Below are 15,614 nucleotides of genomic sequence, written 5' to 3'. Positions count from 1 at the left end.
TTAGCCAGGCGTGGTGGTGCCCACCTGTAATCCCATCTAGTCAGGAGGCTGAGGCAGGAGAATCGCTTGAACCCAGGAGGTTGCAGTGAGCCGAGATTGCACCACTGCACTCCAGCCTGGGCAACAGAGTGACACTCTGTCTTAAAAACAACAACAACAAACACAATGCCATGTTGGAAAGACAAAAATACAAAGTAGTTAAAGCACAAGCTGCAGATGAATGGGAATTCAAATCTCAGCTAGATCACTCAGTAGCTATGGAACCTAGGCAAGGGAGTTAACTTCTTTGACTCAAATTCCTTTTCTGGGGGCATGGCATTCATTACATGTACTACATAATGTTATAGAAATGTTAAAGGAAAATAACTGACATGTATTAAATATTTATTCATGGTAGTGGCAAATATTTATTTCACAGAATTTTCCTTCTGAAATATCTTGAATACCTTCTACCTAGACGTTTCACCTCTCTCTTTTCTAGCCATATTTATGATACAGTAAATTAGTCAGGAAGGCCAAATTAGAATAAGGATGGCCATTTACAGATGAGTATGTATTCATACTAGAATCTGTATTTTAAATTACTGTAGGGCTTGTGAATTAAAAAGGTTATAAATATTTACTGAGTACCCATTATATATCAAATGCTGTTCTAGATACTGAGAATACAACAATGAACAAGATAGAGTCCCTGACCTCCACTAACTTACTTTCTAATGTGTACAAATACTCCACAGATGTACAAGAAATATGATGAAAAGCTTATCTATAAAAGGGTGCCAAATCCCCTAATATCCCAAACTCCATTTTTTGGCCTTATAACTTAGCTGTTGTGGCAAGCTTTGGCAGATTCCAATAATAGTTACCCAGATTTTTAAAAGCTAGGACTTTAAGAAGCAATGTGAAGGCCAAGTTACACACACACAGAAACACCCACACACACTTAATTCTTTTTTCTTCTAGGAAAATTGGGATCAATCAGACCTATAAGTTATTGTGTACAGCAGGTAGACCTGAGCTTTATTTCTATTTAACTGACCTTAAGAAGTGTAGTTGCTGGGAGTGAAAGTTATTCAATGGTGGTATTTCAGCAGGAGCTCTCAGAATACTGAAGCTCTTCTCTTTGCAGCAACTTAGGTCTAAGTCCTACCGACGGCAGAGGAATATACGAATTGACCTTTCCAGGGCCCCTGCTGGCCACCAGCCTCAGGGCCAGCTCCCCTCCCTCCTGGAGAGACTGCGCGCGGTAGACGCGGAGAGGCGTCCCTCCCGCAGGAGGGGCGCGGGCGTGGAGGGCGTGGAGGGCGTGGAGGGCGTGGGAAGGGGGCGGGGCGAGCCCCGCAGACTGGGTGCTCCGGGGAGCTGTCAGTGTCGGGCTCCGGAAGAGAGGAAGTGATAGCTCCCGTAGGAGCGCGAGCGGAGCGGCCGGCGCAGCGTGAGACAGCACATCCTGCCCGCGCCGGCCCAGCCACCTTCGGGAGCCGCCCGCGCCAACGCTGCCGCCGCCCGGGAGCCGCCGCCGGCTCGGGGAGCCCAGTTCCGCCGCTGCCGAGCGCGTCCAGGTAAACAGAAGCGGGATGTTGCCGCTCCCCAGACCGCCGCCTCCGCACCTCTCCCCAACCTTCCTCAACCCTCCCCACCCCGGTGTCGTCTGCGCCGGGGACCAGGCTGGAGCTGAGGCCCCTCAGCCGCAGCCGGACCCTTGCCGTGGCCCCCTGCCCAAGCTCCTGCGTGCTCCGCTGCGCCGGAAGGCGGCCAGAGCCCCCGAGCGGCAGCGCCCTCTCGCCAGAGCCGAGACTGGGGCAGAGGAGGAAGGGGTCGTGGTGTCACCAACTGGTCGCCCACCTTGTGGACTGGGAGTGGCGTCCCAGTGCGCCCCGCCTTGTTCTTCCCCGGGGGAGCAGAGGGTGAGCGGCATTGAAATCTGCACCCCTCTGGGCCACCGGCTGACTACCCCAGGAGGAGAGGGGGAAGCTGCAGAGGGAAGGGAAAGGATGCTTGTTTGATTACATTTCGAGCTGTCTGCAAAGCTCTTAGATGCTGTCACTACCCTGCAAGTCGGAGGGAGCGAATGCACTTCCAGCAGGGCATTAATTAAACACTTATTCAAGAAGATGCCAGTTTCTCTCTGCTGCGAAAAAGTATGGCTGGGGGATGTTGTTTTGGTAAACACCTTCCCGGCCGCCTGGCTCTCCTTCCCCCAGCTCCCACTCGGAATCGCTCTGGCATTATAAATCCGTGCGTCGTCATCATAAGTGCAGTGATCCTGGCAGCGCTGAGGGGAACTGAGTGTGCAGGAGTCTCATGACTTGTACCTTGGCTAATAAGATTAAACAGAAGCCCAGGATCAGGACAGGAAATTACATAGGAAATCAGAGACTCAACGATATGCAGAAGATGGACTGTATTCGTTATTCTGGCCTCTACTAATCCTAGGTAAGGGGCAGGAACAAGTAGCCAGCCATTTTCTTGCTTGGAATGCCCTTCAAGTGGGCATTGTAGACTTCCTGTAGTTCAGAGTTGTGAAAAATTGCTTCCAAACATTCCAGATTAGCAAAATGAATAGCTAACAGTAAGGCACAGGCAACTGCAGGTGACATGCCATGGCTGATATTAACACAGACATGGGTGACAGCCTGTGTACATACTTTGATTGTGGAAATTATAGAGAAATGCGTTGATCAGTGTTACTAAATTTGAAAAGGGAACAGTCAGGGCATCTTGCAAGCAGAGGGTACTGGTGAGAATGTAATACTACCTCTAATTTTTTAAAATGCCAAGGTTGTTCAAAAAGGTTTGGTGTGGAAGAAAGGGTCCAAACTCAGCTCTTTTGATCATATTTCTCAATAAAATAAAATGTGAAACTTCTGCCACTGAGGCCCCAAATGTTTTCTTCATAGGAACCAACTCTTAAATATTTGTTTAGGTCTGAGGATCCAGTGCTCCAAGACCCATTCCTCTTAAAACCTTCTAGCACCATCCTTGGGAATTTTTTAGAATACCGTTGGGGGTCAAATGCAGGCTCTTCCAGCCAGTCAAGCTGTTAGCCCTGTTTTTGGCCCACATCACCTCAGCATTTTACTTTTTCTTCCTTGTCTCAGGACTCAGATAAATGCACTTGCTTCCTCTCCCTTTGGATCTCTGAGATGCTGCAGCCTCTAGTGCCCAGTCCTCTGGAGGAGGAGGGAATGGCTTGCAGCCTTTCCTCCCTCTTTCCTACCTAAAGCATGCATGGTTGTTTTTTTGTTAAAGCTTTAGGTAAAATCACCAGTAGGGATATGGGCAGAGAAAATAAACTTGACCCACAGGAAAGGGGAAGAGTTCTTATAATAGTGGTCCATGGTCTTTAGTTTGTAATTTCGAAGAGAGTAAGAGGAAGTCACTTGGCATTTCAGTCACCATATTTTATGTCTCAAGAAGCCTCTAGGATCTTTCTTCCCAATCCCTCTGCTTCCAAAAACACTCCTTCCCAAGTCTACATTTAATAAATGAGACTTGCCCTTGATGACAGTGCTGAGTCAAGGATCCAGCCAGGGTGCTACTCTGTCCTTACTCAAAACAGCAACGTAGACTGATCTTGTGCAATGCATGCCAAATCTGAAATCTAGGTACCTCTCTTAATACAGACAGTGTGCACAGGCTTCACTCTGTTGTCATTTTCTCCAGTTTCTTTGTTGTTAAACCTAGCATCACATGAAAAGGTCACATGCGTCTGTTTCAAAATCTGTTTCAAACAAATATATTCCTTCATTACTTTATTCTCCCTACACCTTGTTCCACCAAATGAAACAAAGATTGATAACAATAGCTAAAATATATTGAGCACTTTACTCAGCATTGCATTTTAAAATACTTTCACAGGTATAAACATCACAAAAATCTTAGAGGCAGATATTGTAATCATGTTTTACAGATGAGAAAACTAAGACGCAAAGATGTCGAGTAACTTTTGCTCAGCTACTAAGTTGAGCAAGGAAGGTTTTGAATCTGGGAGGTCTGAATCCAGGCCAGAAGTTTTAACCTCTGTCTTCCACACTATAAAACAATTACACTGGTTAATTTTCATGTATTGAATACCAAGTTCTTCTGTTATCACATTTTAATTCCTATATTAATCATATGAAGTAGACACTGTTGTCCATATTTTACAAATAATTAAATGAGTTAAATGACATACTCAAGGTCATTTAATAAATGGCAGAGCTAGGATTCAAATGAGGGCTCTCCCAAGACTGTGAAACTAGAACCCATTCATTTTGTCTGTTGTGCTGTGTGAGCAACAAAAAAGCCAGTGTATGTCTGTTTCCTTCAAGTTTGCTGCCCAATGTCAGTGTGATCCATTGTTATTTCCTTAACGCCACAAGTGTAGCCACACTTTTTTGCCAGCTGATTGGTAACTGTGAGTAATATATGCACATTCAATGTAGACCAATGGCTCCTTAAAATAAAATATGGCATTAGTTTTGTCTCCTTAATGAAAGTAGCTAATTTCCCATTATGCTTTGTGGATCTCAAATGCTGTGTAAGTAGTTGCTACCTTAATCAGGGATCTCTTTTACTAGAAACCTGTGCAGCTTCTACATCCCCTAGAACATGTGAGAACACATATTCTTTTGGAAACTTTGCTGGGCTGAGGAACTTCTAGAGTTGACATTTTTTGAAAATTAACTCAAATTAATTCAACTCTTGTTTTTCTTCTTTGCAATGTATAAGCCCTTGACCAGGTCCATGTCAAAGTTATTCCTCTTGGCTGGGCACAGTAGTTCACATCTGTAATCCCAGCACTTTGGAAGACTGAGGCAGGTCAATCACTTGAGGCCAGGAGTTCAAGACTAGCCTGGAGGCTCATGCCTTTAATCCCAGCTATTCAGGAGGCTGAGGAAGGAGAATCACTTGAACCCAGGAGGCAGAAATTGCAGTGATATGAGATTGCACCACTGCACTCCAGCCTGGGTGACAGAGTAAGACCCTGTCTTTAAAAAAAAAAAAAAAATTACTCCTCTTGACAGAGACTTTTCATCAATATCCTGGACTTGTTTTCCTTGATTCCTCTCTGCCTGAGGCCTGGCCCCAGAATCTCAGAGTGAAGTTTCCATTGTAACATAGATACCACTGACTAGGTACTAATCCTCATGAGCTCACATTTTCATAAAACATCCCTGATTCTTTGTTGAAGGAACCTTCTTAAATAAAAGTCCATAGATACTGTAAAAGGGAGGCATATGAATGGTTTTCAGATGGTCATTGAACCCACTAGAATTGATGCAAATTTTCATGCATTTGTGCATATATGTAGTTTTCTAGGGAAGAAATGGGGATATTTATAACTAAAAATACACGAAGAATCACTGGTTTACATGTGCTGATTAAAAAAGAAGAGAGGAGCAGCGGTCACTCTGCTGAGATGGATGGAAGACAAAGCAAAACTCTCCTACCAGAGGTAGCCAAAAATAAAATGTTCTTGGCTATCAGGACATTTTTGGCATTTCACCAGGATCCAGGTAGCAGATGCAGCAAACACCATCTGACACTGAGTCAGGCCTGCAACTGAGTCAGGCCTCCAGGCAGGGCAGGCAGTCCTAGCTCGGCTTGTCATTCGTTGAGGACCTCCCCTGTGCATAATCAGTGCTTTATGGATGTATTAGTTCATTGAATCATCCCAACATCCCCGTAAGGTGGACGTTTTTCTCTTTCTTTGACAAAGAAGGAGATGCGCAAAGAGATTAAGTCACTTGGTCAAGGCCATATGGGGCCAGATAGTGAAGGGCTGGATTTGAAATGCAGGTCAGCCTGATTCCAAGGTCTTTCTTCTCTTCCTGCCATATCTCATTGTTTCTCTGTCTATGTGGGATACCAAAAAAAGTATTGTTTAGTGTAGCATTTTATTGCGCCAGGACTGAGAGTCCCTCAAGAAATATGTTCACACATTGATAGGAAAAGCCTAAAAGTGTTATCAAAGGAACAACAGCAACAAGTTATACGTTTCCCAGTGTGGAAGAAGAGCAAGCCCTACTTTCCGTAATGTGAGTTGAAGCTCCACACGTTTGCTTCCCCTGTCGCCAGTTGTCTTGCCGAGTACCAAATGCACAGCAGACCCCACCTAACACAGGCTGAAAACTATCTTGTGGGGGTTACTGCAAATCAAAACTTTATTCATTGCAAAGTTGAATTTACTTTAAGGCTGCTCTGTCCTCTGGGGCTTCCCTGATATAGTGGCTGTGTCACGATCTGGAACACTGACTTGCTCCGAAATCCTAGAAGGGCCACTGCTTACCAGATGACTTATGTGCTCTTTAGTTTTCAGTTCATATCAGTCTTGAAATCCTCTTAACAGCTGTTCTTGCTTCCAAATTATTACTTCAGCCCTAACAGTTTTCTGCTTACCTATGTTCTTGCTATGTTTGCATAGAACAACCCACTGTTTCATTGTGGGGCTACAGAACATCTAATGGCAAACACACAAGGCAGAAATTTTGGTCAGAGTTGGGGGCCTTCATAATAAAAGTAATGAATCTCAGGCACTATAGAGGATGATTGTTCTTGATCAACAGACCTGCCTGATAACAGTTCCAGTGTGCTTCATTATACTTTAACTCAGTGCTCTTCCAACATTTTCTTTTCTCTTCTATAATACCTCAAGGATTTTTTAAAATTCTGCAGCTCCCTCACCTCCACACATTTTATGTTACATCTAATGCTTTTCATTATAAATTTATAGGATCACAATTAAAGTGCTTTTTCAGAATGTTGAAAACTTTGACAGTTAAAAAATAAAACCATGACATCATTCTTTGAATCCAATTAAACTCTAAATACTATACCAACTTCAATTTAAAATGTATGTGAAGAAGCTCTTTTCACAAAAGGATGTTTTTATATCTTGCAGTTAAGCACCACAGTAAGATTTAGGATTTTCTGGGATTTTTTGTTTGTTTGTTTAGTTTATATTTGTCTATAATGGTAATACGGCAGAAGGCATTTTGTGAAAATGGAGATGGAAAAAGAGGCCCTGAATAATTCTACACCATGGGCACATTCTTTGGTAGACAGTTTTAGGAAAGCATACAGACAGAAGCTGCGGATTTGGAAATCAATGTCATTAACGTTTCCCTTGCCTGCAGGCTCTTTAGAAAGCCTCTGTGGAGGCCAGGGCTATGCAGATGCCAGTTTGAAGACTGCACATTTATCTAGCACAGGTGCTGTGTGTTATGGGTCAGGGTGGCACAGCTACTGGCAGTCAGGCCAATTGCCTTTTGTATATAGGACTCAAATTAGAGGTGGGTAGGGCCACAAGGAACTGCACAGAGGCTGGTCCCATTTCCTGCTCTCAAGTAGAGGTGACTATGGATAGTTGTCTTTCATCTTTCTTCTATTTAATGATTTTCAGTACAAGATGGGCTCATTCCAGTACTTTCTTTTCTTTTTAATTTTATTTGTTTATTTACAAATAGGGTCTTACTCTGTGGCTTAGGCTGGAGTATAGTGGCATGATCATAACTCACTGCAACTCCAACTCCTGGGATCAAGCGTTTCTCTCAACTCATCCTTCCAAGTAACTGAGACTACAGGTGTGTCCCACCACAACACAAGTTAAAACTTTTTTTTTCATAGGGATGGAGTCTTGCTGTTTGCCCAGGCTAGTCTTAAACTTTTGGCTTCCAGAAGTCCTCCTGCCTTAGCCTCCTAAGTGTTGGGATTACAGACATGAGTCACTGCACCTGGCCCCAGCAAGTTTTTAGATCAGTGGTTCTTAGCCAAGAGCAATTGTCTTCTCCAGGGGACATTTGGCAATGTCTGGAGACATTTTTTAATTATCTCAATTGGGGAGAAGGGGTGACTACTGGCATCTAGTGGGTGGAGTGGGGGACTGCTGCTGAATATCTCACAAAGCACAAGATGGCTTCCACAACAAAGAATTATCTGACCCAGCATGTTGGTGATGCCAAGGTTATGACTCTGCTTTAGAAGTTCTAGTTTTCTCATTGAAATCTTCCCTGTTTAATAATTTAAGTCAATTTTTTTTGGTCTTTATAAGATAGTAAAAGCACAACATCTAAGAGGCAGCATAAAGTAATGAGAAGAAGAGGTTCAAATATCTCATTTACTGCCTATGTGAGCCTCAGTTTCTTCATCTGTAAAATGGGGACAATGATGCCTGGCTTGCAAAGTTATTGTGAGGATTGCAGACAGTGAGTGTACAGGACCCAGTATGTGGCACATGCTAAATCCACAGATGATTGTTTTTATTATCAAACAGCAATTATATCACTCTCTAGTTTCTCTGAGATGTGTGTGATCTTGCCTTCCTTTGAATCAAAGGTATGCTTTGTTTTTTTTAAAAAACAAAAAATTGTCTTGATTTAAATTTACTCATTTACATACGTCTTTCTCCTAGACTTTAGGCTTTCAGACGTCACTGTGTCTTCCAGCAGACAATCTTGCACATGGTGAATACTCAACAAGCTTTTGTTGACCTGAAATATTAGCTAGAATAAATCCTACTTAATTTTCCTTTTCTTATCAGATTGAGTCATTTTTCTCCTTGGAGCATTTTAATGTGTTTGGTAAAAACATTCACTTCCTGAAATGTACCACCCATTGTGTGTCTGTGCCCAATATGAATGTGTGCTTGGTATTGCCTAGAATCCTGGAAGCCGTGCCTTCCTGAATCAGGATCATGCTGAGCATTTCTGCTGGGGGAAGGGGAGTCTTGAGGAGGACAGTATTTTATTCTAGAAGTGACAGGCAGCATGGTTTGAATCTCAGGTTCTCCTTTTTGAACCCTTTAGGCTAATCCATTTGGTCTGGCTTTGATCTGACACTGTCCACTGAGCAGTCCAGTACCTTGGCTTCTTTCTGGTAGAAGGGACATTTTAATTCGTTATCAGATTTATATTTCACTCTAATGTCCAGAGTGAAGCCAAGTAATGAGTATATTTTCATTGAATAAATGAAATATGTATTCACTCTAATGAATAAATTACACAACATTATACATCCTTTGACTACAATCACTTTCCCTTTTAGAATACATGCTAGATTGTCTGCTCTGACCTGAAATAGTACCCATTTCTTTGACAAGATGAAAACTTTACTAATTGAAATGGAATGAAGTCCTCTCCTAACGCAGTTTTAGATCTACAGCACACCATATGGAAGCCGTTAAATGTTTATTAAGTTGTTGAACGTTAAAGTGAGCCTTAGTGCAGGGGATGACCCTGAGACTCTGTCTCAGAACCAACTTGTGGAATGTCAGTTGGTGGAGTTGGATGATGGAAAGGGAAGCAGGCCCTGTGGGGAATGAGTGTTTTGACACAGTGTCCCCTTTTAAAATGACTGTGTGTCTCCTGTTTCACCATCTGCCCATTAGTATCAATATAGCAAGAGGTTGTGGGAATTGGTGTGTATTTTGTGGAAGAAAGAATAACAACAAAAAAAGACCTTCTCTGTCTGTTTCCTTGAAAAGTGTGACTTTGTTCACTTTCAGAAGGTATAGGTTACAGCTGATTTGGAAAGAGAATCCTCCCTCTTTGAATGCATTCAGACTCAGAGGAAAATGAGAATCTATTTACATAAGTTAAAATGCCAAACTAAATCGCTCAATGCAAATATGGACCACCCAGGGACATTGTAAAAGGCCAGATTTAGGGTTTTGAATATTTACACATTTTCTTGCTTCCTATTTTAAACTTTTTAATATTTGTCAAATGCTGCTGGAAAGTAATCGGCATATCAAGCAAGGGTGAAATCCCATATCTTGGGCCAGAGACTTTAAAGCTGGGGAAACTATGCTTATTTCCCTTGAGAATCCCTTGTTTTTAAAAATGAAGAAATGTGAGTTCAGCAAATTCTAAGGCAATAAATTAGAGACTTTAAAGTCGGTAAAAAAGTTGGGTTACAAAACTGTTGTCGAGGAGGAAGATATACTCTAGTATTCCCTTTCCCTGGTATAGTCTGCCCAGACTCAGCCATTTTTCTCAGTAAATTGGGCAAAAGTTTACTTTTGATGATGGGTCAGGGTACTAGAAACATCACCCTCTAACATTGTCAATACCACCACTACCTTCCCAAATGCTGGAAAGGCACATCTGGGCAGCACATGGAAAAAGTGTTTTCTAAACTCTCTGGAGGAAAACACAGAAAGTAGCTTTAACCAGGGGACATGCTCTGGAGACTGTGTGGTTAATAATGACATTTAGTACTTATTCTTTACATGCTCCTCATGAGGCATTCCACAGTGCTTTAAGATGGGGATGGCAAAGGAGGGGTGCCAGAAGATGTCAGCACTGTCAAGGACGGTGAAAAGTAACCAGATTTCTGACTCACTGGAGTGAATTTGATTAGGCTAGGCTATGTAGTGATCCAATAACAAATAACTCCCAAACCTCAGTGGAGTAACACAACAAAAGATTTTTCTTGGCCACGTTGCATGTCCAGAATGGGTCAACAAGGGGCTCTGTTCACCATATTCACTCAGAGGCCCATGCTGTATGAGGCTTCATCTTGATACAAACTTCTGCAATCCCTGTGGTAAATCGCATACTGGATATTAAAACTCCTGGAAGTGACATATGCACCTCATTCACAGTTCATTAGCCAAAATAAGTTATATGGCCATGCCTGACTGCAGTGGGGTCCTTAAGTGTAGTCCCATGGTAGGGGAACTGGAATTTTCATAATAAATGCAAATGACTGTGGAAGGGAGGGGCTTACATGAGATTTGCCTATTTCTGCTAATAACTATAGTCTCTAAGAGGTACCCATAGCAACACTGACTGATACGTAACTACATATGTTTTCAGTGGTTGGTTTCAGCATCCAACTCTACAAGTGAATTGGGAGAGTTCCCTGAGCCCTTTGCGGGACTTGAGATAGGGGTGTTGCTTATTTGCCCAGCCAATGCATGCTCAAATATGTTATGGGAGGGGGAGCATGCAGACAGGCAGGCGCAGGAGCTAGGACATGCACTTTTGGGCCCCAGCCCAATGGTAGCATCTAGGGATATGTTACAGTTAATGCTCTTTTAGCAGTTGTCCTTGGATGGCTGAGTACTAAACCAGCTCAATGGAGAGTCAGAGTGACAGCCTTTTACACTTTGCCTTTTTGGTACCTGCATCTTTTTCCAGCATCAGGAAGAATCATGTCACACATGGAGTTGAAGGATGGTGAAAGCAGTGGTTTTATTGAGTAGTAGCTTGAAAGGGGATGGAGTGGGAAGATGATCTTCCTCTCGAGTTCAGCCATCCTATGGCCAATCACCTCTCTGCCCATCCCCAGCAAAACTCCTCTCCACGTTCAGATGCTCCTTCTCTTCTTTCCTTCTCTGCTGTGCCTTTCTGCCAGTCTGCTGCTCTTCTGCTTGTGGAGCCTGCGGTTTGGAGTTTTTATGGGTGCAGGTTGGGGATGTGGCAGGCCAGAGTGGTTTTAGAAAAGGTGACATTTGGGCACGAAAGCAGGAATGCTGGTTCCCATTTAGGGCCATGGGTTTCCAGGCCTGAGAGTGAAGCCTTTGCTGGGGAACCACCCTCTTCTACCCAGTATTTTCTTGCCTCCTGTTCGTATCACTAATGCTTGAATAAATGCACATTAAAATATAAAATGCATTTGCATGATTTTAGCATCATAAGGAATAACAGGTTCCCAGAAAACTGAGCTTACAAATATACATTTTACTGTCAATGAATAAAAAAGATACATGTGGGGTGAAAATTAGCTTCCTTCAGTGGTTGTTCAGTTCTAGTCAAGAATATTCATTTAGAACTTATGGAATGCCAGCCATGAGTAAGACTGAGTGCTTGGTGGGCATGTGAAAATGAAGAAGGTACAGCTCATAGGGCTAGTGTCTAATGGGGGAACAGTAGAACAATTTATTACCTGCAACATGGTTATATGTTATCACATATCAAATGGTTATCACATATGCTAAAATGGGATAAATGCCTCAGAGATGTAACAAAGTACCATGGGGATTCAAAGAAGGGCAGTGATTAATAATTAAGTGAATAATCACTTCTTTCAATTTGCAGACTGACCAGACATCGGTGTCATCTATACAAAAACATTTCAATTAATGTTTTATCTTCATCCTCCTCTTTTGTTCTTGGACCTGATTTGATCACAGAGAAAATGAAAATGATTATGGTTAAGAAGCAGGATGGGAGCATGGTCTCTGGAAATAAGGTTCACAGCTGAGTTTCACCACTTACTAACTATGCAAAGTAACTTGACAAGTTACTTTGCTTGCCTATAGGTAATTTTCTTTATCTGTAAAACAGGATTCACAGTAATAGTATCCATTTCCTAGTGTTGTGCTGTGGTTTGAAAGAATAAATCCCACTTAATTTTTTATTTCTTACAGGATTTGATTTTTTCCCTTGAATCATTCTGATGTGCTTAGTACAAACATGGACTTCCCAAAACGTACCACCCTTTGGGCATCTGGGCCCCAAATGGATGTGGGCTTAGTAATTCCTGGGATTCTGGAAGACTTGCCTTCCTGAATTAGGATTGTGTGGAGTGTTTCAGGGTGAGATGTTCAGTCAGTATTTTCCGTGGTCTGAGAGGCAACCACATAGTCTAGAGAGCTCTAGAGTATCAATCTGGCTTCTATTCTGATAGATCTGATAATTCAGGTCTATTGAAGGTACATTTCCTAGCTCCCCTATTCTCACCCCAGAACGCCAAAGTCATATCACATTAAATTTTAATGTGGTATAATTTAACTGTGACTGAATCATGGAGGCATTCTGCTTGTTTGATTCCAGAACGTTATAATGTCCTTGTGCTTGGGCCCAGTGCCATAGCAAAGGATTGGTGAGCTAGGGTCTGGGTATGATGGAGGGGAGGCTGTGAGGCTCATCTTGGTAGATGCTCACCTTCTCTCTCCTCTGTTTCTTCTTTACCACCCCACCCACTCCTTGAATGCAAAGTTGGGGCAATTTGAGGTGATGCTGCAGAGCTTGTGTACTGTAAGCCAGTGAAGGGGTGGGCGTAAAGACTCTGTCTTTGGCAAATAGTTATCAGGATACTTATCTGCTGTAGCCCAAACTTCTTGTGAAAAACAGAGTTAATATCCATGTAATAGAGAACCTTTGATGTTTCAAGCTGTTCAAATAATGGGTTGGGCTGTCTGTGAGATAATGAGTTCCCAGTGCCTAGAGAAGTTCAAGCATGTCACCTCCTGTGAACATTGTCTGTGAAGAGACTTATCAGTGAGTGGTCAGAGAGGCTCTGGTAATTTCTACATAATTTTTCTCAAATTTTAGGAATCTCTGATACTTTGTAGTGAGACAGAACTTTGTATTATTCTTTCTTTCCGCCAGGTTCTGCCGTTCACTTGGGGTCAGCATAAAAAAGGGGGCAGGTGCCAAAGTGGGAAAATGTAGCAACTTTTATCTACTTCCTTTCCCATGGGACTGTTTAAATTGTAACATTTATTCATTTTTGCCTTCAACAAACATTTATAAGTTCCTCCTGCCAGACAATGGAAATGCTGTAGCAACTTCAGGGAGTTTAACCGCTTGTGACAACCATTAAAAACAAATAAGAGGTCTGGAGCAGTGGCTCATGCCTGTAATCCGAAGCCGAGGCAGGTAGGTTGCTTGAACTCAGGAGCTTGAGACCAGTCTGGACAACATGGTAAAACCGTCTCTACCAAAAAATAAAAAATTAGCCAGGCATGGTGGTGCATGTCTGCAGTTCCAACTAATCAGGAGGCTGAGATGGGAGGATCACTTGAGCCTGGGAGGCAAAGGTCACACTAAGCCGAGGTCGAACCACTGCCCTCCAGCCTGGGTGACAGAGTGAGACTCTGTCTGAAACAAACAAACAAACAAACAAACAAACAAACAAACAAACAAACAAACACGTACACACACACACCAAGAAATATTGCCAACTTAATTCCAAATTGGCCAACCCACCATGCATTTGATGGCTCATTCTTTCACTGAATCCTTCATTCATTCAGTAATTTCCTAATATACTCTGATAATTTTTATAGTTTGATCCTCTTGCCCAAAAATAGAGGCCAGACAAATATGTCATTTCAAAGGTATATGCCAGAAACCCCCAAATACCATATAGGTATATGTATACATATTTATATATTTTACAGTATGAGGAACAGAAAATGGAGAGATTGCTAGGGGGATAGAGTTCTCATCCTGAAAGCTTATCTTATGCAAAGAATGTATGTATTGCAAATGCTAAGGTGTTCTATTTTGAACACTGAATTTCTCACTCTTTCATTCTATATAGCAAAAGTGTGACATGTAAGAAAAGTGTTAATTCCAGTAGTTTGCCTTGATTAACACATTTGAATAGACTGAATGGGTGTAACATGGAAATTCTTGATGTTTTTTCAAGAGTCTTACATGTTCTAAAAATAAATAACTTTCTTCTGAGGCAGGGCAGGACCAAAGGGCAGAAAAAAATAGCCCTGGGTCAGTTATAGCCTGAGAGTGTGGGACCAAACGTTCCCCTTTCTAACTTGTTCTCCATTGTGCCTGTGGCACCTCAACCCCATTTGACCATATGCTACAATCCTGTTGAACTGTGCTATTCCCCAAGCATCAGCCACTGCTGCAGTTCTCCTTCCGTAGGAAACGGTCCCCAGTTCCCATCCTACCTGCATGTCAGTGTCTGGTTCTCACTCATCCTCCTTTAGGAATCCCCCTCTGTGCTCTAGTTCCTGCAAGCACTCCTTAGTATATTATAACTTCATCATGTATGTATCCCATCTCCCCTGAAATGTTGTTTGTGTTTTAAGACCCTCCCATATTATGTTCTTTTTGAGACAGACTCTATATTGATCATTTGTGTGAGCCCCATGATACCCAGGACATCACTGTGTGCTTCGTACGGGCTCAGTAAAAAGACTCATTATACTGAATTAACATAAAGATAAATTTAGCATCGTGGAGCCAACTACTTGGGCTTCTTGAGTCCTTGCAAATTAAAAATTTTGGTTGATTAATGTGCTTCTCCCTGATTTAGAAACAGATGGAGGATCTTGCTCAGAAACCCAAGGGAGTCTCCCATTTCCTTACATCAAGGTAAATCATCCCAGCCTCCTTCCCATTGGCCCCGCCACTCCATTCCTGCAAAGAGTCACTGCAGGAAGGACTGGAGCAGTGGGGAGAAGTGTGCTATGATCTACCAGAGGAATTTGAGGTTATGTGACTGTATATGGACATGTGTGGGTACATGCTCATGTGCTGAAAATAAACCAGTGACACACCTGTAGTCAGCTATCATATTGTAGCTGATCAGGGCCAGCAGTTAGCTATGGGCAGGATTACGGTATAAATCTTAGTTTTGAGAGTCTAGACTGTTTTTAGGTAGCTCACATTCTCTAGCAACTTAGTGATAGGCAAACATGCAACCCAATGTAAGTATATGTTGTATATTAGGTCACCAACATAAAATGCCAACTTACTAACTTTGCCAGGAGAAATCTAACTTCCCTTTGGATCACAGTGCCTTTGCTTACAGGTCAGTATTCTGAACTCTTCTGAGAACTTGAGTTTCTGGGCCCTTCATTTGAGCTATGCATGGCTTGGACAGAACTAGAGTGAGGTTATTAAGGATAATCTTAAAGGCTGAGTCCAGAG

At 42.5% G+C, this 15,614-nt stretch overlaps 1 protein-coding gene across 12 annotated transcripts in view; it reads left to right on the top strand.

Moving 5' to 3' along the window:
- Window positions 1–1,342: 1,342 nt before the first annotated feature.
- DYNC1I1 (dynein cytoplasmic 1 intermediate chain 1) overlaps window positions 1,343–15,614 on the top strand; it is a 331,611-nt gene continuing 317,339 nt past the window's right edge. For all 12 annotated transcript variants that reach the window (XM_078342739.1, XM_078342738.1, XM_003733588.5 and 9 more), the window contains exon 1: window positions 1,343–1,562. The gene's annotated coding sequence lies outside the window, so the exon portion shown is untranslated. The remainder of the gene's footprint in view (window positions 1,563–15,614) is intronic.

Source organism: Callithrix jacchus, chromosome 11 (assembly GCF_049354715.1).
Source record: "Callithrix jacchus isolate 240 chromosome 11, calJac240_pri, whole genome shotgun sequence".
NCBI classification, from domain to species: Eukaryota; Metazoa; Chordata; class Mammalia; order Primates; family Cebidae; genus Callithrix; species Callithrix jacchus.
Note: the sequence above shows the minus strand (reverse complement) of the source record. Positions and strands in the feature narration are given on the sequence as shown.